The sequence below is a fragment of the Nycticebus coucang genome, chromosome 1, assembly GCF_027406575.1.
Source record: "Nycticebus coucang isolate mNycCou1 chromosome 1, mNycCou1.pri, whole genome shotgun sequence".
Lineage (NCBI taxonomy): Eukaryota > Metazoa > Chordata > Mammalia > Primates > Lorisidae > Nycticebus > Nycticebus coucang.
Window position 1 is genome coordinate 161,151,272 of NC_069780.1, and position 22,283 is coordinate 161,173,554.

A 22,283-nucleotide genomic window follows, 5' to 3' on the forward strand; every position below is an offset into this window, starting at 1 on the left:
GTTTTTTCATTTGTTAACATTTTCAGTTATCTCTTTTCTTAGAGTTTCATAGTTCTCTTTATAGAGATCTTTCACGTCCTTTGTTAGATAAACTTCCAAATATTTCATCTTCTTTGGCACTACTGTGAACGGAATAGTGTCCTTAACTGTTTTTTCAGCTTGACTTTTGTTGGTATATATAAAGGCTACCTATTTATGAATGTTGATTTTGTAACCTGAGACACTGTATTCCTTGATCACTTCTAAGAGTTTTGTAGTAGAATCCCTGGTGTTTTCCGTATATACAATCATAACATCTGCGAAGAGTGAAAGTTTGATCTCTTCTGACCCTATATGGATACCCTTGGTCGCCTTTTCTTCCCTAATTGCGATGGCTAAAACTTCCGTTACAATGTTAAAGTGCAGTGGGGATAATGGGCAGCCTTGTCTGGTTCCTGATCTGAGTGGAAATTATTTAAATTTAACTCCATTCAATACGATATTGGCTGTGGGTTTGCTATAGACGGTCTCTATCAGTTTAAGAAATGTCCCTTCTTTTTTTTTTTTTTTTTTGTAGAGACAGAGTCTCACTTTATGGCCCTCGGTAGAGTGCCGTGGCCTCACACAGCTCACAGCAACCTCAAACTCTTGGGCTTAAGTGATTCTCTTGCCTCAGTCTCCCAAGTAGCTGGGACTACAGGCGCCCGCCACAATGCCCGGCTATTTTTTGGTTGCAGTTTGGCTGGGGCTGGGTTTGAACCTGCCACCCTCGGTATATGGGGCCCGCGTCTTACCGACTGAGCCACAGGCGTCGCCCAGAAATGTCCCTTCTATACCAATTTTTTTAAGTGTTCTGATCATGAAGGGATGCTGGATATTATCAAAAGCTTTTCTGCGTCAATTTAGAGAATCATATGGCCTTTGTTTTTTAATTTGTTTATGTGCTGAATTATACTTACAGATTTACGTATATTGAACCAGCCTTGAGACCCTGGGATGAAACCAACTTGGTCATGATGTATAATTTGTTTGATGTGTTGCTGGATTCTGTTTATTAGGATCTTGTTGAATATTTTTGCATCTATATTCATTAGTAATACTGGTCTATAGTTTTCTTTTCTTGTTGGATCCTTTCCTGTTTTGGGGATCAGGGTAATGTTTGCTTCATAGAACGTGTTGGGTAGTCTTCCTTCTACATTTTGGAACAGGTTGAGTAATATAGGTACTATTTCCTCTTTAAAGGTTTGGTAGAATTCTGACGTGAAGCCATCTGGTCCCAGGCTTTTCTTTTTAGGAAGATTTCTTATGGTTGATGCTATTTCAGAACTTGATATTGGCTTGTTCAACCTTTCCACTTGATTCTGGCTAAGTCTTACTGAGTTCACTTTTTATTCCATGGTGGTCTGAGAAGATGCAAAGAATAATTTTTATTCCTTTAAATTTATTGAGGTTATACTTGTGGCCTATGATGTGATCGATTTTGTAGTATGTTCCGTGAGCAGATGAGAAGTATATGTATTCAGTTTTGTTCGGATGAAATGTTCGGTAGATGTCTGCTAAATCCAAATGTTGGATGGTTAGGTTTAAATCTAAAATTTCTTTGCTCAGCTTCTTATTGGAGGATCTATCCAACACTGCCAAAGGAGTGTTGAAATCTCTGACTATTATGGAGCTGGAGGAAATGAAGTTGCTCATGTCTGTTAGAGTTTCTCTTATAAATGGAAGCGCATTCTGGTTGGGTACATAAATATTCATAATTGAAATCTCATCATTAACAAATATGAAGTGACCATTCTTATCCTTCCTTACTTAGGTTGGTTTAAAGCCTATTGTGTCTGCAAATAGAATTGATACACCTGCTTTTTTTCTTTTTTTTTTTTTTTGTAGACACAGTCTCACTTTATGGCCCTCGGTAGGGTGCCATGGCATCACACAGCTCACAGCAACCTCCAACTCCTGGGCTTAAGCGATGCTCTTGCCTCAGCCTCCCGAGTAGCTGGGACTACAGGCACCCGCCACAACGCCTGGCTATATTTTTTGGTTGCAGTTCAGCCGGGGCCGGGTTTGAACCTGCCACCCTCGGTATATGGGGCCGGCGCCTTACCGAGTGAACCACAGGCGCCGCCCGTGCTTTTTTTCTCATTACCATTTGCCTGAAATATGGACGACCATCCTTTCACCCTGAGTCTATATTTATCTTTTAAGGTGAGATGTGACTCTTGTATGCAGCAAATATCTGGCCTGAGTTTTTGTTTCCAGTCAGCTAACCTGTGCCTCTTTAGAAGACAGTTTAAGCCATTCACATTAATGGAGAATATTGATAAGTCTGGTAAAATTTTAGGTATTGAGTTTTTTGAAAGTCCTGTGAACATTTTTAATCCTTTCGCCATTTTAGAAGTTGGAGTTTGAGCAAAAGTTTCTGAGTGAGTTTACTTTTGTGGTATAGGATTGTGTTGGTCATTATGGAGGATAGGTCTGAGAATATCCTGAAGAGCTGGTTTGGTTATGGCAAATTTCTTCAACATATGAATGTCATTAAAGTATATAATTTCTCCATCATAAATGAAATTCATTTTAGCTGGATACAGGATCCGGGGTTGAAAGTTATTTTGTTTTAGGAGATTAAAAGTCGATGACCACCCTCTTCTGGCTTGAAAAGTTTCAGCAGAGAGATCTGCAGTCATTCTAATATTCTTCCCTTTGTAGTTAATGGATTTCTTACATCTGGTGCTTTGCGAATTTTCTCCTTCATATTAACTTTAGTGAAGTTAATTATGATATGCCTGGGGGATGTCTTATTGGGATTGAGTTGTGCTGGGGTTCTGAAACTGTCTGCTATCTGAATTTCAGAATCTCTTGGCATGTGTGGAAAATTCTCTTTCATAATTTCATGGAGAAGGGCCTCTGTGCCTTCCGAGGCCACTTCATCACTTTCAGGGATTCCAATGAGGTTGATATTAGCCTTCTTTGAATTATCCCAGAGCTCTCTGAGAGAATGATCCGTTTTTGTTCTTCATTTCTCTTCCTGCTTGAGACTTTGGGAGCGTTCAAAAGCTTTGTCTTTAATGTCAGAGATCCTTTCTTCTGCTTACTCCACTCTGTTACTGAGGGATTCTACTGTATTTTTCAGATCTTTGAGGGCTGCAAATTCTTCTTCAGTGCATCAGAATCTTTGGTGGTTTTGTCTTTAAATTCGTTAAATTCTTGAGACAACTTTTGAATTTCTCCTCGAATTTCTAATTCTGACTTTTGAATTGCTCTTCGAATTTCTAATTCCAAATTTTCCTCCATTCTATTAATCTTGTTTGCAATCCAAATTCTGAATTCAATTTCTGACATCTCGGCCAGCTGTTTATGAACGGGATCTTCAGTTACGTCTGCCATGTCTTTCCTTGGGGGGTGGGGGGGTTGATATTTTCTGGTTATTCATGTTACCAGAGTTTTTCCGCTGATTCTGCCCCATGGTTATTTTACACCATTTGACTTTTCCCCTGGAGCTTTGTTGAGGACCCGTACAGTGCTACGGCCTGGGAAACTGGGGACCTGTTTGGCGTGGTGGGGCTAAGTGGTTCTTTCTTGTTTTCAGTTGGTCTCTGTCTGACCGTAGTGAAACAGTTAGTCTGGGTTGAAGTCTGAGCTGTGGAGAAATACCAGCAATTAAGTCACCCCGCCCCCCCACAGGCAACAATTGGAAAAGGAAAATCAAACCTTCCTAGTACCACACACCCTGGCACCACTTGAATAGTCCTTGGGTGATTGGCTCAGTTCTAAAGGTCCAAATCAATTGTCTCAGTCAGCACCTGTCTCAGGTGGGAGAGCTTAAAAGGTATTTGGCAACTGGATCACAGGGGTCTGTTGAAAACTCAAATATGACTTGCTCCGGTGCTCTGTGAAGTCAGGAGGACCCACCCAGCAAATAAATTAGTCTGGGAAGGTTGATGCCTCCTTCCCCACCTTCCACCTCTGTCACACCCAGTCACTGATTGCCCCGCAGGGATGTGACCCAGTTGCCTCTATGGAGCAGGTACTCCAGGGATTTGCACCTGCCGGAATCACAAGGAAATCTATATCTGCTCAGTGAGGCCGCTGCTCTCTGTGTCTGTCCAGCAGGGAGAGGTCAGACATGACAATCTCGGGCACTTGATCGAGGCTGGGGGGTGTTCTCTCAGTTCCAGTCCCACCCCTGATTGATGTTACTGACAGAACAGAACAACTTTGTGGGAATTTGTTTCTGTCCCTGCTAAATTCCCCTGCAGAAGAGAAGCTGTTTTGAGTTCCCAAAACCTATGCCTTAGGCCCTGTCTTTACTCTTGCAGGTTTGTATTTGCAGCACGGTTAGCTGTGATCTCTAGCCTCCTGCTTGTTCTTGTTGAATGTGAAAATTGGAGTTTGAGAAAATATCTAACCCGAGGATTTAGCAAAATACCAAACTCATTGAGGCCAAATGAGCAAATAGATGGATAAAAAGGCTACCAGACACATAAGCCCACTGATGCACAAACAATCAGAAACACATAGACATACAGACAACAACAAAGAAAACAACTACAATAAAAATAATGATAATCCTAAGATAATTGAAAAAGGTAAAAAACAAACGAACAAAATGAACAAACAAAAAAACCTCTAAAAATCTGGTGTAAGCACTCTCAGAAACCATAAGTAGGGAAGAAGAGGAAGAGAGAAGGGAAAAAGGAGAGAAAAATAACATGGTCTTCATAAAAAAGTTAAAAAAGAAGAAAGGAAAAATTAAAAATAGAAAAAATAAAAAAAAATTAAAATAATAATAAAAAAATTAACAATAGCTTCTCCAAGAAAGTGATGAGGAAAAGAAAAGAAAAAAAGGCACCAACCAGAAAAATATTATTCTTGTATATATGTAAAAATATACATGTATGTGTATTATGTAGGGATCAACTTTCATAGGAATATATTTATAATGCAATATAGTTTCTGGACACCAGGTGGCGCTGTGTGTGATTCCCAGACTTATACCTGGTTCACAATTTACACTGTTACCATGGTAACCACCCTACCTGGCCAATCGCCATTTTGGAGTTTATGTAAAAGTTTATTATCTAACTATTGTCCAACCTCAGCTGCTCTGTTCCAGACAGCACTCCTATCCTACCTCCCAACTCCGTGCAGGAGTCCATGCTTCACAAATCTTTCCACTCTGCTCTCACGTTCTCCTGTAAAGTGTCAACTGCAATCGGCTGTGGGGGAGGGTGCTGGCTACTGCTGGCTTTAGCTGCTCCCGGCTCCTGCTGCTGCAGGGCACAGAGACCTTATCCTCAGTTTTTGTGGCTCAGTCTCACTTTTGAATCTGGACTTTTGAGTCCAGCCACCTGCCAGTTCACCGCACTGAACTGCCAGTCCACACCAATATTCCCCACCAGGAATGGTCCAGTCTATTTAATCACTCCAGTTGTTCTGGGGGAAGCTGTCTGCCATTTTGGACAATTCAAAATGTCTGTTTCCTAGGCGGGATCCCTTCCCTTCAATTTTCTGTCGGGTTGCCTAGCCCCTTGTGGCTCTGAGCAGGACCCATTTTCGGTTGGTAAACTTGGCTCAGGAATAAATTTTCGTCAGTTGGGTTTTGTCAGGAATTGCAAGCTGCTGTCCTTTGTGAGGGAGGGGCTGCCGGCCAGCATGACCAAGCAGGAAAAATCTCTACAACAGAGTCCGTGGTTTTAAATTACACCACACATATAGCAATCCGCCAATTCGCTGCACGTCTCCAGCTGTCTGTCCACACCAACAATCCACACGGGGAAAAGGTCCAGACCCCACTTCCTCTCACCTGATGACCTGGGAGAGGTGGGCTACCGGTCCGTCCCGTCTGCCATCATGTTCCCTTAGTGATGCTTTTTTGGAGAACCAAAGACATGGTTTGAATTGTTGGGTAAATGGAGAGAACCTGGAATTAGAAGTAATAGCTATTTTCTAGTTGATTGCATACAAGTACATTATAGAATGGTGGTTACTAGAATGGCCCTGCTTTTTTGTTGAGGCAGCTGCAGAGTTGAGGGACTCATTGGACAGAGTTATAGGCTGCCTTGCTTGATGATGATCATTCCCCAAGATTTGGTTATTTTGTCTGGGAAGGGCTAACCACATCCTGGGATGTGTACTTGAACTTCTGTGCTCAGCTTTTGTAAGATTTCATTTGTCATTTGTAACTAACTGTAGTAGTTCCCCCCTTATTTGAGGGGGATATATCCCAAAACCTCCAGTGGATGCCTGAAATCATGGATAGTAATGAACCTGATGGCTGTCAGTTGGAACATGTTTCTGTTCTTGTCTTCACTTGCAAGTTCAATGCCTTTTTTTATCTTTACTAAACATTAATTCTACACTATGGCCTTAACTTCAGCAGTGTGAGGTATGATAGCAAAACCAGCACAAGTTTTTTACTTCTTCACGATTTCACAGATAGAGGATGATACAGTTTAGATGTGTGGCCCCTTCAAATCTCATGTTGAAATTTGATCCCTAGTGACAATGGTGGGGCCTGGTGGGAGGTGTTTGGGTCATGAAGGTGGCTGCTCATAAATGGCTTGGTGCCCTCCCCTTGTTAAATTGAGTTCTTGCTTTATTAGTTTACACCAGAGCTGGTTGTTTGAAGGAGCCTGTCACCTGCTTCTCCTGCTCTTTGTTTCTCCCCATGTGACACACCTGTTCTCCCTTCACCTTCTGCCTTCATTGGAAGCTCCCTGAAGCCCTCAGCAGAAGCAGATGCTGGCACAGTGCTTCATGTGTAGTGGTGGAACTCTGAGCCAAATCAATCTGTTTTCTATAAATTACCAGCCTTGGGTATTTTTTTTTTTTTTTTATAGCAATGAAAAACAGACTGAAACAGAAGATTTGTCCTTATTGTGGAGGTTAGCAATCTCAGCATATGATTTTTTTCCTTTCCTAATTAGGTCAAGAACTTTTTTTTTTTTTTTTTTTACAGTTTTTGGCTAGGGCTGGGTTTGAACCTGCCACCTCCGGCATATGGGGCCAGTGCCCTACTCAGTTGAGCTACAGGTGCCGCCCAGTCAAGAACCTTTTCACCTAAAGGAAGCGCTTTATGATTTCTCTTTGGCATGTCCGCCAGCATCACTGCTCTTGTGCTTTGGGACATTAGGAAGTAAAATGCTGGTGACCTGAACACAAGCCCTACAATAACTAAATCCACAATTCATCTGGTCACCCTGGTGGTGACTAAGTGACTAACAGGCAGGAGACTATGGAGTGCATATATAGTGAGATTTCATCACACTGCTCAGAATGGTGCACAGTTTCAAGCTTATGAATTGGGTTGGCTCACACCTGTAATCCTAGCACTTTGGGAGACTAAACTGGGTGGACTGCTTGAGCTCAGAAGTTTGAGACTGAGTCCCTGAGTAAGAGAGGGACTACATCTCTTATAAAAATAGAAAAAACTAGCCAGGCATTGTGGCAGGTGTCTGTAGTCTCAGCTACTTGGGAGGCTGAGGCAAGAGAATTGCTTAAGCCCAAGAGTTGGAGGTTGCTGTAAGCTGTGATACTAGGGCACATAAAAGTTTCTGATGCACTTGAAAATTTATTTATAATGACTACTATGTATTGTCTGCCTCTCCCTGCTAGAGTAAGTTCCATGAAGCAGGGATCTTGGTCTGTTTTTATCACTGCTGTACCCCGACCACCTGCAGCCACAAGTCGCACACAAAGAGAACTATATTCACACGTGCTGAATATTTGTTAAATAAATGCACAGCAGAACCTCCACAGCTGACCATCTCCCTACTGTGACCACCTCCTTAAGTCGCCCTAATTTTCATAGACCAAACAAGCACCACATGTACTTATCAGTCCAGTAGGCCTAGTTCCTTATGTTGCTCACCTGCACATGTTGACCGGTTTGTTACAGTCAACATGGGTGGTCAACTTACAGAGGGTCTACTGTATTTCTTGATCCCACTTTCCCCCTCTTCATTGGCTTCTATCTAATAAAAGTGAAAATCACCAAGTCATCAGGTTGGTTGCTAGGTTTGCCTTCCAGATCCACTTCTAGCATTCTCTGTTCCTGGGGTGGCTGACCTGTAGACTCCTGGGCCCTTTGGCCTCTGATTGGGTTCAGCCACTCTCCTGGATTCACCCAATGGGAGGTACCATCAGAGGGATGGTGGCAACAGAGAGAATGACAACAGGATTTATATTCTTCTGACTTGCTCCCTAACAAGATATAGACCTTGGATAACCCTCTCCAAAGAGCTTTCTCCAGATCCTGATAACAGGTCCCTCCCCTTACGCCTTCAGACCTGGGGCTGGTGGAAACAGCACTCCTCTGTTACTAACGCTTAGTACTGTTTACTATTCCTGTTACTTTCCCTCAGTCCCCACAATTCCATTAAAAAGGGCCTCTTTGGAGAACGTCTTAATTATCCAGTATGAGCATATACCATTGATATCCTATGGGGCCCAGACGAATAATGTCCTAACAATAAAATAATCCATGAAAGGTGGATATGGTCCATTTACTTTCTGAAATTTTAACTATCTGAAATTCTCTCCAAGACAACAGGTTTATAGGAAGAAAAAAAAAAAAATGAGTACAGTTGGTCATTCATTGACTTAGGAATTTTTCTAACCACTCTTTTGCAGATCTCTGTTTGGCTTTCCAACCCATTATATGCTTTAACTCGACTCTATTTAGAAATGATTTATCTGTATTTGTTGATCTTGGCTCTGGGAATCGTTGTGTATTTGGCGTTTGCTTTGTTTTTAGACTGGTATCCCAGAGTGTCAATCAAGCTGTGAATAAAATGCTTAGTGCAGGCCACCACCTGAACTTATAAAGTCAGTCTCCATTTCTTAAAAAAAAAAAAAGTTAGATAACTTAAAATGGGAGTGTTTCTTGCCACATACTTTAAAACTCACAAATTCAGCAAACATGTACTACTACCTACTATTATCAGACACTGAGGTTCAAAAAAAAAATTAAAACAAGTCCCTCATCTATAAAAGCTTGTGATATAAACACAAAAAAAGAAAGATACATGTGATCTTTCCCAAGTGAGGAACATATTTCTAACAGAGAAATACGTACAGCAAAGCATCTTATAGCTCTTTAATACTGAATATAATGCAGATAGACTTTCAAATAGACAATGTTGCTAGCAACCAACATTTTTCTAGCACACCTAAGGAGAGGTTTGATCTTTTTCCTGCAGCATAACAAAATTTAGTTTCAAATATTCTAGCAATTAAAAGAAGTATAAAGCCAAGAATTCATTAATGAGATACATTATTGTAAAAAAAACAAATATTGCAATAGAAGACATCAATAGTCTGCAAATACTTTCACTTTCTGAATCTGTAATTTATTAAATTTTCATTTTATGAAATCTCATTAATTGGCAATTCTTGTCACAATAAAACTAATAGAAATGAAGCTGCAACATTTACATTTACTGAACTGTATTTCTTTTGTTTATGATTCATTTTAGGCATATAAAATCTTAATTACACAATTGTATTTACTCTGATAATATCAAGAGTATCAAAAGGAAGGAAAATGGGAGGCACCTGTGGCTCAGTGGGTAGGGGGCAGGCCCCATATGCCGAGGGTGGCGGGTTTGACCCCAGCCCCAGCCAAACTGCAACAAAAAAATAGAAGGGCGTTGTGGCAGGTGTCTGTAGTCCCAGCTACTCAGGAGGCTGAGGCAAGAGAATCACTTAAGCCCACGAGTTGGAGGTTGCTGTGAGCAGTGATGGCACAGCACTCTACCCAGAGTGACAGTTTGAGGCTCTGTCTTAAAAAAAAAGAAAAAAAAATTTTTTTTGTTTTGTTTTAGAACAAGTGAATATACATTATGCAGCTGTTTCTTACATACTCATGGTGGGTGGGAAATGTTATCAGATTCAGTATTTGAAGGCTAAAGCTGGGAAACAAGTTGCGTAGAGGGTTGATAGTTGGCTGGACATCTTGAGGTACATGGTGGGTTAGGCCTGCCTGGTGGAGGGAAGAGACTTGGAAACTGACACATTCCGAGAATTGGGAAAGAGTCAGTTGAGCTGGAATGGCTACGTGTGGGTGTGAGAGGAGTGTGAGGATGGAAGTGGAATGACACTGGGAGTAAAGGCTGTGTTCTGAGAAATATCAGTGGTTTGTCACACGAGGTGCCACCCTCAACACCTTTCTGGGTCAGACAAGTGGGTGTCACTAGTGATCATGAGATTAATTTTCCCCAACCCAATAGCAATACTATGCTATTGCCAAAGTCAGGAATCCTGTAGTGGGTCTGCAGATGTTTCTTTTAAACAAGAAATGGATACCGAGCCTTATGATTCATTTTCTCCAAGTATCCCTTAATTTGTCCCCTTTTCTCCATTGCCATTGCCACTACCTTAGTTCAAATGCTCATAGGTTCTTGTTTACACTATTTCAAGCCTCTTTACTATTCTTCCTGCCTTTCATCTGCGAACCTCTCTAGTTAATTGTATACTGTTACTTGTCTGCTTAAAATTATTCACAGGGTCTTCACACCCTTTAGGATGAATTCCTAAAGGCAGATCACTGTCTGGCTGGCCTTCTGCCTCTCCTGCCAGCTTCTGCTCTTGGTCCATATTCCGCTCATGCTCCACACATTTCCTGAGTTGTGCTTTGCAAAGCTGCCTACCTGCCTTTCCCTAAACACCTCCATTCCTCACTCTATTCTCAAAATGTGTGTGTGTGTGTGTGTGTGTGTGTATTTGCTTATATCTAAGTTCCACTATCTAAGTTCCATTTCCAATAAGGCTTTTTCTGCCCTTTTTCTACCCCAGCAATTGGGTTCTCCATCTTCAATATTCTTATCACACTTTGTGCAGAATTTTCTTACCTTGTCTTTCCCTCTATTGTAATTATTTCCTTGATAATCTGAGAGCTGCTGAGATACCAGCCCTGGGGTAGAGTAAGCACTCAGTAAGGGATTGTTGGGTGAATGGGTTGTGTGGATGATATGTGCTCCATAGGGGAGGAACCATCAGAGTGTTGAAGGAATTAGGAGGGAGAGATCATAAATAAAGACTTCTGTTTCTAGGAGATACTCTGGTCTTTATCACTATGTTTGTATTTTTAGAAAACTGTTGAAGTATTATATAGAGAAATATAGAAAAGTGAACATATCATAAATGTACAGTTTGGGTTTTCACAAGCGATGCCCCCATGTAATGAATGCCCAGATAAATGAATGGAACATGACTGGTACCTCTAAAAGCCCCCTTCATGCTCCTTCCCATCACTAAGGTTAACCATTCTCCTCACTTCTTATGTCATACATTTGTATTTTCTGAGTTTCAACTTCACGTAAAGGGAATAATTTAGTGTATACATTTTTGTGTCTGGCTTCTTTTGCTCAACAGTTCGTGAGATTCAGCAATTGTTACTAGTAGTTGTAGATCACTAATTTTTCATTGCTGTATTGTATTCCTTTGTGTGGATACACCACAATTTATTCTACTGTCGATGGACATATGGGAGGCTCCAATTTTGGCCATAATGAGTAGATGTTGTTGTAGATTTTCATGTAAATGTTTTTTGGTGAACTTAAGTTTTCATTGCTGTTGGTTTTAGACCTGAGATCAGAATTGCTGATTCATAGAGTATGAATATATTTAGCATTAGTAAATAGTGCTAAAGGTTTCTCCAAAGTGGTGCCACCAAATTACATTCCCCTGAGCATGTATGAGAGTTCTGGTTATTTCATGTCAAATACCTTGACAGAACTTAATATTACCTTCTTTTTTTTATTTAGCCATTCTTTCATGTTTGTAGTTGTGTCTCATTGAAGTTTTCACCTTTTAAAATAGTTTTTATAGGCTACACAGTGGCTCATGCCTGTAATCCTAGCACTCTGGGAGGCTGAGGCAGGTGGATAGCCTGAGCTCATAGGTTGAAGACCAGCCTGAGCTAGAGCAAGATCTCCTCTCTAAAAATAGCTGGATGTTGTGGTGGGCACCTGTAGTCCCAGCTATTCGGGAGGTTGAGGCAAGAGGATCACCTGAGCCCAAGAGTTTGAGGTTGCTGTGAGCTATACCACGATGGTGACCAAGTGAGGCTCTGTCTCAGTCAATCAATCAATCAATTAATAAAATAGTTTTTATACTATTTGCAGAAGAATGAAGCTAGATCCCTAATTTCACTGTACACAAAAGTCATATCAAAATGTATTAAAGACTTGACTCTAAGACCTGCAACTGTGAAACTACTAGAGGAAAACATTGGGGGAATGCTCTAGGACATTAGTGTTGGCAAAAATTTCTTGCATAAAACCTCAAAAGTACAGGTAATCAAAGCAAAAATAGAGAATTGGGATAATATCAAGCTGAAAAGCTTCTGTACAGTAAAGGAGCCAATCAACAAAGGGAGTAGACAACACACAGAACAGGAGAGAATATTTGTCAATTTGTCAACTATTTGACAAAGGATTACTAACTAGAATATATAAAGAGATCAAACAACTCAATAGCAAGAAAAATAAATAATCTGATGAAAGAAATAGGCAAAATAACTGAATAGTCATTTCTCAAAAGAAGATACACAACTTACTAACAGGTATTTAGAAAATGTCCAACATCATTAGTCATCAGATCAAAACCATCTTGCAATATTTTCTTACCCCAGTAAAATGACTTATATAAAAAAGGCAATAACAAATGGTGGTAAGGATGTGAAGAAAGGGGAGCCTCATACTCTGTTGATGGGAATGTAAATTAGCACAGCCATTATGGAGGACAGTATGGAAGTTCCTCATAAAACTAAAAGTAGAACTATCGGGTGGCGCCTGTGGCTCAGTGAGTAGGGCGCCGGCCCCATATGCCGAGGGTGGCGGGTTCAAACCCAGCCCCGGCCGAACTGCAACAACAAAAAAAAATAGCTGGGCGTTGTGGCGGGCGCCTTTAGTCCCAGCTGCTCAGGAGGCTGAGGCAGGAGAATTGCGGAAGCCCAAGAGGTAGAGGTTGCTGTGAGTCCTGTGACTTCATGGCACTCTACCAAGGGTGTCTCTGTCTCTACAAAAAAATAAATAAATAAAAGTAGAACTATCATATGATCCAGCAATCCCACTATTGGGCATGTATCCAAAGAAAAATCAATATGTCAAAGAGATATTTTCATACCCATGTTTATTATGGCACTATCCACAGTAGCCAAAATATGGACTTAGCCTACGTGCCCATCAAGGGATGAATGGATAAAGAAATTGTGGTACGTGTACACAGTGGAGTGTTATTCAGCTATAAAGAGGAATGCAATCCTGTCATTTGCAGCAACCTGGATGGAACTGGAGGTTATGATGAAAAGTGAAGTAAACCAGGCACAGAAAGACAAATCTCACATGTTCTTTCTTATTTGTGAGAGCTAGAAAAAGTGGACTTCATGAAAATAGAGATTAGTGAAAGGCCGGGAAAGATGAAGGGGAGAATATAACTTTTTAAATTACCACTGATCTACACACTTACAAATAGTACAGATGGTGTGTTTTAACTCAGTAAAAAAAGAATTACATATAATAGGGGCAAATATTCTTTGTTATCTTCGAAATGTTTTCTTTTCCTAGTTGGTTAAAATATTTCTAAAAATTTTTGAGTGGAAGAGAATGTAACTTTAAGTCTTAAAGTTTAGTGAAAATGAAAAAGCATTCATTTAATTATTAAGTCAACACATTGACTTTGCTTGGAATTCTAGGTATATTTTGGTTTGAAAAAGGTAGTAGAAATCAAGAACAAAGGTACAAATGTGGAGACCTTCACCTAATGAATAAGAAATCCAATTCCATGTGCACCATTTCTTTCTTTTTAATTTAATTTATTTTTTTCTTATTTATTGTTGGGGATTCATTGAGGGTACAATAAACCAGGTTACGCTGATTACATTTGTTAGGTAAAGTCCCTCTTACAATCCTGTCTTGCCACCAAAAGTTGTGGCACACACCAAAATCCCACCCCATTCCTCATTCCCTCTCTCTGCTCTCCTTTCTCAACCCCTCCCTCCTTCTTTCTCTCTCTGCTCTCCCCTTCCCTTTCCCCCAGTGTGTCATTAATTATCATTAGTTGTCCTCATATCAAAATTGAGTTCATAGGATTCATGCTTCTCCATTCTTGTGATGCTTTACTAAGAATAATGTGTTCCACTTCCATCCAGGTTAATACAAAGACTGTAAAGTCTCCATTTTTTTAATGGCTGAATAGTATTCCATGGTGTACATATACCACAGCTTGTTAATCCATTCCTGGGTTGGTGGGCATTTAGGCTGTTTCCACATTTTGGCGATTATAAATTGAGCTGCAATAAACAGTCTAGTGCAAGTGTCCTTATGATAAAAGGATTTTTTTTTCCTTCTGGGTAGACGCCCAGTAATGGGATTGCAGGATCAAATGGGAGGTCTAGCTTGAGTTCTTCGAGGGTTCTCCATACTTCCTTCCAGAAAGATTGTACTAGTTTGCAGTCCCACCAGCAGTGTAAAAGTGTTCCCTTCTCTCCACATCCACGCCAGCATTTGCAGTTTTGAGATTTTGTGATGCGGGCCATTCTGTCTGGGGTTAGATGGTACCTCAGGATGGTTTAGATTTGCATTTCTCTAATAATTAGGGATGATGAGCACATTTTCTCTAATAGATAGGGATGATGAACATTTTTTCATGTTTGTTAGGCATTCGTCTGTCTTCTTTAGAGAAGGTTCTGTTCATGTCTCTTGCCCATTGATATATGGGATTGTTGGCTTTTTTCATGTGGATTAATTTGAGTTCTCTATAGATCCTAGTTATCAAGCTTTTGTCTGATTCACAATATGCAAATATCCTTTCCCATTGTGCTGTCGATTTGCTTTGGTTTTTGTCTCAGCTGTACAGAAGCTTTTCAGTTTATTTGAGTCCCACTTGTTTATTTTTGTTGTTGCAATTGCCACGGCAGTCTTCTTCATGAAGTCTTTCCCATGGCCGATATCTTCCTGTGGTTTTCCTATGCTTTCTTTAAGGATTTTTATTGTTTCATGCCTTAAATTCAAGTCCTTTATCCATCTTGAGTCAATTTTTGTGAGTGGAGAAAGGTGTGGGTTCAGTTTTAGTCTTTTACATGTGGATATCCAGTTCTCCCAACACCATTTATTGAATAGGGAACATATTCCCCCAAAGTATGTTCTTGTTTGGGTTATCGAAGATTAGGTGGTTGTAAGATGTTAGTTTTATTTCCTGGTTTTCTATTTGGTTCCAAATGTCTATGTCTCTATTTTTGTGCCAGTACCATGCTGTCTTGACCACTGTAGCTTTGTAGTACAGCCTAAAATCTGGTATGCTGATGCTTCTGGCTTTGTTTTTATTACTAAGAACTGCTTTAGTTATACGGGTTTTTTTGGGGGGTTCCATACAAAATGCAGAATCATTTTTTCCAAATCTTGAAGGCACGATTTTGGTATTTTAATAGGGATGTCATTGAATCTGTAGATTGCTTTGGGAAGTATAGACATTTTAACAATGTTGATTCTTCCCAGCCATGAGCATGGTATGTTCTTCCATTTGTTAATATCCTCTGCTATTTCCTTTCTGAGGATTTCATAATTTTCTTTATAGAGGCCCTTCACCTTCTTTGTTAGGTATATTCCTAGGTATTTCATTTTCTTTGAACCTATGGTGAAGGGAGGTGTGTCCTTAATTAGCCTCTCATCTTGACTGTTATTGGCGTATACAAAGGTTACTGACTTGTGGACATTGATTTTATATCCTGAAACATTACTGTATTTTTTTGATAACTTCTAGGAGTCTTGTGGTTGAGTCTTTGGGGTTCTCTAAGTATAAGATCATATCGTCAGCAAAGAGGGAGAGTTTGACCTCCTCTGCTCCCATTTGGATTCCCTTTATTTCTTTGTCTTGCATAATTGTATTGGCTAGAACTTCCAGCACTACGTTGAATAGTAAAGGTGACAGAGGACAACCTTGTCTGGTTCCAGTTCTAAGAGGAAAAGCTTTCAGTTTTACTCCATTCAGTAAAATATTAGCTCTGGGTTTGTCATAGATATCTTCGATCAGTTTTAGAAATGTGCCACCTATGCCTACATTCTTCAGTGTTCTAATTAGAAAAGGATGCTGGATTTTATCTAATGCTTTTTCTGCATCTATTGAGGGGATAATATGGTCTTTGTTTTTACTTCTGCTAATATAGTGGATAATGTTTATGGACTTGTGTATATTAAACCAGCCTTGCATCCTGGGATGAAACATACTTATTCATGACATATGACTTTTTTTTTTTTTTGCAGTTTCTGGCCGGGGCTGGTTTTGAACTCGCCACCTCTAGTATATGGAGCCAGCACCCTACACCGTTGAGCCACAGGCGCTGCCCCATGATATATGACTTTTTTGATGATAAGCTGTAATATATATATATATATATATATATATGTTTTTGCAGTTTCTGGCCGGGGTTGGGTTTGAACCCACCATCTCTGGCATATGGGGCCGGTGCCCTACTCCTTTGAGCCACAGGTGCCGCCCATAATAAGCTGTAATATATTGGCTAGGATTTTGTTGAGAATTTTTGCATTTATATTCATTAGTGAAATTGGTCTGAAATTCTGCTTTTTAGTTGGATCTTTTCCTGGTTTTGTTATTAGGGTGATGTTTGTTTCATAAAAGGTGTTGAGGAAGATTCCTTCCTTCTCAATTTTTTGTAATAAAATCTGCAATATGGGAATAAGCTCTTCTTTGAAGGTTTAATAGAATTTTGGTGTGCAGCCATCCGGATTAGGGCATGTTTTTGTTGGAAGATTTTTATTGTTTCTTTAATCTGAGTGCTTGAAATTGGTCTGTTCAGGAGCTCTAATTCTTCCTGGCTAAGTCTAGGGAAGAGGGTGTGATTCCAAATATTGATCCATTTCCTTCACATTGTCAAATTTCTGGGCATGGAGTTTCTGGTAGTATTCAGAGATGATCTCTTGTATCTCTGTGGCAGCAGTTGTTATGTCCCCTTTATCATTTCAGATTGGGCTTACTAGAGATTTAACTTTTCTATTTCTAGTTAGTCTGGCCAAAGTTTTATGTATTTTATTTATTTTTTCAAAAAACCAACTCCCTGTTTCATTTATTTTCTGAATGATTCTTTTGTTTTCAATTTTATTGATCTCTGATTTAATTTTGGATATTTCTTTTCTTCTGCTGGGTTTAGGCTTAGATTGTTCTTCTTTTTCCAATTTCATAAGATGGCTTGTGAGTTTGTTGATGCGCTTTCTGTTTTTCGAATGTAGGCATCTAAAGCAATAAATTTTCCTCTCAAAACTGCTTTTGCAGTGTCCCACAGGTTTCGGTAGCTTGTGTCTTCATTGTTATGCTCAAGGAAGTTAGTGATTTCCTGTTTTATTTCGTCCTGCACCCAACTGTCATTCAACAGAAGGTTGTTTAATTTCCATGCCTTCGTGTGAGGTTGAATGTTGTTTGTTGGAGTGGAGTTCCACCTTTACTGCCTTGTGGTTTGAGAAGATACAAGGTAAAATTTTAATTCTTTTGATTCTCTTGAGGTTTATTTTGTGTCCTGGGATACGATCAATTCTGGAGAATGTTCCATGGGGCAATGAGAAGAATGTATATTCTTTATCTTTGGGATGGAGTGTTCTATATGCGTCTATCAAGCATAGTTGTTCTAGGGTCTCATTTAAGTCTCTTATATCTTTGTTTAATTTCTGTTTAGAGGATCTGTCCAGCTCTGTAAGAGGAGTGTTAACGTCTCTTGTTATTATGGTGTTATAGGATATCATATTGCTTAGACAGAGTAAGGTCTGTTTCAAGAATCTGGGAGCATTTAAATTGGGTGCATAAATATTTAGAATTGAAATGTCTTCTTGTTGTATTTTTCCCTTGACCAATATAAAGTGACCATCTTTGTCTTTTTTGACTTCAGTCGCTTTAAATCCACATGTATCTGAAAATAAGATTGCAACCCCTCTTTTCTTCTGAATTCTCTTTGCCTGAAAAATTGTCTTCCAACCCTTAACTTGGAGTTTTACTTTGTCTTTTGAAGCTAGGTGTGTTTCCTGAAGACAGCATATGGATGGCTTGTGTTTTTCAATGCAGTCAGCCAATCTATGCCTCTTCTGTGGGGAATTCAAGCCATTAACATTTATTTATTGAGATAACTGATCAGTGTGGTAGTATTCTATTCATCTTATTTTGTGAGAGTCCATTGCTGAGTTTTATCTTTTTCATCATTGTGGAGGTTGGGTTCTATCCTTTAATTTTTGAGTTTTTACTTTGCTGTTGATCCATTGTGATGGTCAGTATGTAGAACAGGTTGAAGTATTTCCTGTAGAGCTGGTGTTGTTGTGGCTAATTCCCTCAATGTTTGTATATCAGTAAATGATTTGATTTCTGTCAATTTTAAAGCTTAGCTTAGCAGGATATAGAAGTCTGGGCTGGAAATTGTTCTGTTTAAGTAGATTAAAGCTAGATGACCATTTTTTTCTTGCTTGAAACATTTCATTAGAGAAGTCTGCAGTCACCCTGATGGACTTGCCCCTGTAGGTCAACTGGCATTTACTCCTGGCAGCTTGCAAAATCTTTTCTTTTGTCTTGACTTTGGATAGGTTCATCACAATGTGTCTTGGAGAAGCTCCGTTAGAGTTGAGGTGACCTGGAGTTCCATATACCTCCGACAGGAGTTCGTTAGAATTTTTTGTGATATTTGGGAAATTTTCATTTATAATATTCTCTAGTATGGCTTCCATTTCCCTGGGGCATCCATCTTCCCCTTCTGGATACCTATCACTCATATGTTTGAACACTTCATAAGGTTCCATAATTCTGTAAGTGAACGTTCTACTTTCTCTGTCTTCTTTTCTGCCTCTTTAACTGTCTGAGTTATCCCAAGAGCTTTGTTCTGTACCTTTGAGATTCTTTCTTCTGCATGGTCTTATCTGTTGCTGATACTTTCTTCTCTTTATTTATTTATTTATTTTTGTGTTGCTGATACTTTCTATTGCATCTTTAAGTTCCCTAATTGCTTCAATTCCTTCAGCTCTGTTATGTCCTTTCTATATTCTTCATATCGTTCATCTCTTATTTGATTCTATTTTTGGATTTCCTTTTGATTATTTTCCGCTTTATCAGCAGTTTCCTTCATTGTTTCCATCATTTCCATCATTGTTTTCATCATGTGCCTTCTAAATTCTCTTTCTGTCATTTTTAACATTTCTTTATAGGTGGAATCCTCTGTAGTAGCTACCTCATGTTCCCTTGGTGAGGGTTTCTCTGGACTGGTTTTTCATGTTGCCAGGATTTTTCTGCTGATTCTTCTTCATGAGTGATTTCTTTTATCTGTTTCCTTGCCCTAATTTTCCTTTCACTTGCTCTTGCTTTTTAAGTTACCATGCCTCTGGACTAGGGTTTTGATGAGTGCTTTTGGTACAGGCTCAGAAGGATGAGAAGATTAAAGAGCAAGAAGGGAAAAAACAAAACAAAACAAAAAAAAGTAAAAAGAGAAAGGAGAGGGGGGTGGGTAAAAGAGAATATTGACAAAAAGAAGAGAGGCACGGAAAGAGGGAGACAGGAGCAATGTAGGAGTACAGTAGGGTACTTTGCCCCAACCTTAAAAATCCCCAACTTCTGGGGGTACCAGGTTAGCTGGTTCCCTTGAGGTCAGCAGCTCTTTGCTAGGCTGTTTGGACACAGTACCCCACCTCCACCAAGAAGAGAGGAAAGACAAAAATGCTATAAATCAAACCAAAACAAGCAAATAGAAAACTTTGTAGGATAAAATTGGGGGAAAGAACCAAAATAACAGGGGTAGAAACACTAGCAAAAATGAAGTTCTAATTGTTAAAGAAGGCAACAATGGAAAATTGTATTTATACTAGAAATGTGAAGAAAGAAAATAAACAAAAAATACAGAAAAATCTATAGGGAAAATGTTGAAATTAAAAAACAAAACAAAACCCAAAACAAAGCATATATATATATATATATATATATATCTTGCTGAATATTGTCTGGGCAACAGGTGATCTTCTGGGGTATGACATGTTAATCACAATGCTGATATGGACATGCGAGATGGAGACTGGAGGCCTCTGCAGATTTATCAAAACCCACAGGGTGGACAGCCTAAATCTCTCCTTAGCCCACTAAAAATGCACTTTAAACTGCTAACCTTAGCTAAGCAGCTTTCCCAGGATAGCACTTGTTGCTGGGACCACTCCTGAAGTGGCTGTCCACTTACCCAGTGTGCCAAAACTGGTCTCACACTATGCCCTGAGGGCCAAGGCTGTAAGGCATCTCAGTCCCCCTCTTTAGGCTGCTCAGTCATTAGATTACTCACTCTAGGTCTCCTGCCCCATCCTTGCTCTGCGACCCTGAGGGCGGAGCTTGCTAGGGCAGTTAGTTCTCCCACAATGGCTTTGCGTGGCCCACAGCTGAACACTATTAGCTCCCTCTGGCTTAACAGCTCAGTCTGGGGCCCTAATCAATGCTCAAACTCCTCCACACTCTTGCCCAAGTTCTCCCAAAGTAGTTCAACTGAGTGCCAAGTCCAAAAACAACACAAAACAGTTCACAGGTAAGGCCTTTCCAGTTTGCAATCTCATTGCTGCTGTACTTACAGCTGCTGGCGAGATTATATGGAAAGAACACATGCAACCACTTGCCAGTTCTCCACTGCTTGTGTCCTCCTCATCGGGTCCAGAAGTCTCTCACTGACTTCCTGTGTCCCCAGAGGGATGTTTCTGGGCAGATCCCACTAGCCAGAGATGCCTGGAGTCTTCTCTCCCTAGTCCCCCATGTGCACCATTTCTAATAATAAATTGAGCTCCAACTTTAAAAGAAGAGATATTAAATCATAGTATATACAATTAACAGATATAGGATTACTCTTGTAACTATAATCTTTTCACTGGTTTGTGATTAATTTGCTGATTTTGTTGTTAAGAATGTTCAGGTGTGTAAATCTTCTTGCATAATATGTCTATGAAATTGAGAAAATGTTCATAGCTATTTATAATTTGGGTCTGTATTTCAGTGAGTCTTCTCTCTTTTAATCACGAGAATGCCCCCTTCTCCTTTTTAGAACCAAAAGAGCTTCTTTATCCCAATATTCCTTCATCCAAATCTGCATACTGCCCCAGCATTTATGTATTTCTCTAAAGTGTAGGACAAGAACCAGTTCATCTCTGTGCCTATCTTCAAAAACATTTTTCCCTTTGCAGTAATGAAAAGAACAAAAAGTGTGTGGTAGAAAGACAGGATTGATGGGTGGCGCCTGTAGCTCAGTGAGTAGGGCCCCAGCCCCATATACCGAGGGTGGCAGGTTCAAACCCGGCCCTGGCCAAACTGCAAATAGCTGGGCATTGTGGCAGGCGCCTGTAGTCCCAGCTAGTCAGGAGGCTGAAGCAAGAGAATCACCTGAGCCCAGGAGTTGTAGGTTGCTGTGAGCTGTGTGATACCACAGTACTCTACCGAGGGCGATAAAGTAAAACTCTGTCTTTACCAAAAAAAGAAAAGAAATGTAAGATTGATGTGGGTTTTAATATTGGATGTTTGCCCACTGCTCAAAATCTTTTGAGTTTTTTTTTTTTTGAGACAGTGTCACTCTGTCACCCTTGGTAGAGTGCGATGGCATCACAGCTCACAGCTACCTCCAACTCTTGGGCTTAAGTGATTCTCTTGCCTCAGCCTCTCGAGTAGCTGGGATTACAGGTGCCTGCCACGATGCCCAGCTATTTTTTGTTGCAGTTGCCACTGCTATTTTAGCTGGCCAGGGCAGGGTTTGAACCTGCCACCCTCTGTATATGGGGCGGGCGCCCTATCCACTGTGCCACAGGCACCACCCAAATCTTTCGAGTTTTTTTTTTTTTTTTGTAGAGACAGAGTCTCACCTTATCGCCCTTGGTAGAGTGCTGTGACGTCACACAGCTCACAGCAACCTCCAAATCCTTGGGCTTAGGCGATTCTCTTGCCTCAGCCTCCCGAGTAGCTGGGACTACAGGCGCCCGCCACAACGCCCGGCTATTTTTTTGTTGCAGTTTGGCCGGGGCTGGGCTTGAACTCGCCACCCTCGGCATATGGGGCCGGCGCCCTACCCGCTGAGCCACAGGCGCCGCCATCTTTCGAGTTTTAGTTACCTCAAATGTAAAATAAAAAAATAGTAGCCATGGGGGCAAGACATGATTGCAAGAGGGACTTTACCTAACAAATGCAATCAGTGTAACCTGGCTTATTGTACCCTCAATGAATCCCCAACAATAAAAAAAAAAAAAAAAAAAAGAATATCAAGATGAAAAATAAAAATAGTGGCCACCTTGCAAATTTCTTTGGGGGTT

The 22,283-nt window shown here is 40.2% G+C and overlaps 1 protein-coding gene across 1 annotated transcript in view; it reads left to right on the plus strand.

The window, feature by feature from the left end:
• Nucleotides 1-22,283, plus strand: part of OXCT1 (3-oxoacid CoA-transferase 1) — a 189,855-nt gene that overhangs the window by 16,032 nt on the left and 151,540 nt on the right. The window lies entirely within an intron of this gene.